Source organism: Sycon ciliatum, chromosome 8, assembly GCF_964019385.1.
Source record: "Sycon ciliatum chromosome 8, ocSycCili1.1, whole genome shotgun sequence".
NCBI classification, from domain to species: domain Eukaryota; kingdom Metazoa; phylum Porifera; class Calcarea; order Leucosolenida; family Sycettidae; genus Sycon; species Sycon ciliatum.
Window position 1 is genome coordinate 2,850,631 of NC_088650.1, and position 2,156 is coordinate 2,852,786.

The following is a 2,156-nucleotide window of genomic DNA, read 5'->3' on the forward strand; positions in this document are numbered from 1 at the left end:
GCGGATGGTCTTTTAAACGAACTTCTTTCTCTTTTTCATAGCCATTTTCGTAAATGAAAGAGTCAACACAAGCAAATGAATCAAAGGGAACTTGTCAATTCACTTGTCATTGAGTAATATTCCGTGAAAAGAGGTCTCAGCAGAGACATCGAAATAAGCCAGGCCAGGAGACGAAATATCCGAAACAGCTCGTGCAAGAAGCAGTTCCAAAGAAGGAAATTCCTCGTGCATGCACATCCGAAAAGGCTGCAACGTTTCTGCCATGCACACGCACGCAGCCGGCCACGCGATGGTAGGAGCCATGGCGCCATAGAGTACGACCTTTTACATGGTCCATGTGCCCATCACCATGCGTAGAAACTTACGTAGACAACGTGTCTCAATAGCAATGTCGTTAGCTCTTACCATGTGAACACAATAATAGAAAAGCTGACAGGATCGCTTTCCTAAATGTATTTTTTCTATCAAACTTATCTTATCTTATCATGGCTTACCATGGCTGTCTCACGGCCACTTTACACTTGCTGAAATGCTCACTTACATTGTTTTGTCTTAGTGTTAGCTTGTAACTTGTTTCAGATTACATGTAGTAGTGTGACTGTTCCTGTACTGTCTTTTAACAGACAACTTTGTATCATTCTTCTCCTACATGTACATCCCTGATGATGCCCTCCTGGGTGAAAATGTGGACAATTTCAACTGTACGTGGTGTAGCCAAGGAATGTTTGTGTGTTGTGAGTTGGGTATACTGAAAATATGACAAGGCTATAGTGAAGTTTCAAAATTCTTAAAAACACTTATCTGCTTCTGTGTATGTTTACTACTTTCCGGCTCAGTTTCCTTCTGTTCTTGATTTGATTAATTTTCATAATAAACTGTGCCATTGTGTTGAAAATCAACCTGTATTGTATTTTTTCGCCAATGAAAAGGGCTGTCCTAGTAAACAAATACAGCATAACGTAAAAAGGTTTGTCTTAGTAAACAAATACAGCATAACGTAAAAAGGTTTGTCCTAGTAAACAAATACAGCATAACGTAAAAAGGTTTGTCCTAGTAAACAAATACAGCATAACGTAAAAAGGTTTGTCCTAGTAAACAAATACAGCATAACGTAAAGAGGTTTGTCCTAGTAAACAAATACAGCATAACGTAAAAAGGTTTGTCCTAGTAAACAAATACAGCATAACGTAAAAAGGTTTGTCCTAGTAAACAAATACAGCATAACGTAAAAAGGTTTGTCCTAGTAAACAAATACAGCATAACGTAAAAAGGTTTGTCCTAGTAAACAAATACAGCATAACGTAAAAAGGTTTGTCCTAGTAAACAAATACAGCATAACGTAAAAAGGTTTGTCCTAGTAAACAAATACAGCATAACGTAAAAAGGTTTGTCCTAGTAAACAAATACAGCATAACGTAAAAAGGTTTGTCCTAGTAAACAAATACAGCATAACGTAAAAAGGTTTGTCCTAGTAAACAAATACAGCATAACGTAAAAAGGTTTGTCCTAGTAAACAAATACAGCATAACGTAAAAAGGTTTGTCCTAGTAAACAAATGCAGCATAATGTGAAAAGGTTTGTCCTAGTAAACAAATACAGCATAACGTAAAAAGGTTTGTCCTAGTAAACAAATACAGCATAACGTAAAAAGGTTTGTCCTAGTAAACAAATACAGCATAACGTAAAAAGGTTTGTCCTAGTAAACAAATACAGCATAACGTTAGAAGTTGTACTTAAGACTACAGACTGTACTTTGTACTTGTACAGAGTTTTCCCTTCAATCGTCGTGACGTCATTACACATAACACTAGACATAACAACCCAGTGGCATTGAGTTCAGAATGCAAACTTTTACCAATAGAATACCCAGCCTTGAGATCCAGAGTCAGCTCCTGAAGGGTGGACTGGTATGGCCCCAGGTCGGTTACAGGGACACCCATTTGCCAATACCCAATTTCAGTACAATGGGAGTATGCATCTCTAGCTCTGTGTGGTATCATATCTGGTAGTTCCAGCTACACATTGGGCCTCCAGCCACAGACACAGACACCACATTAGCAGCGGATCACGTTAGAAAATCATTTCCTTCTCACATGACGTGTAGAAAAAGACCTTTTGTCAGAGATCCTCCCACATATCCACTATGAGATAAACAG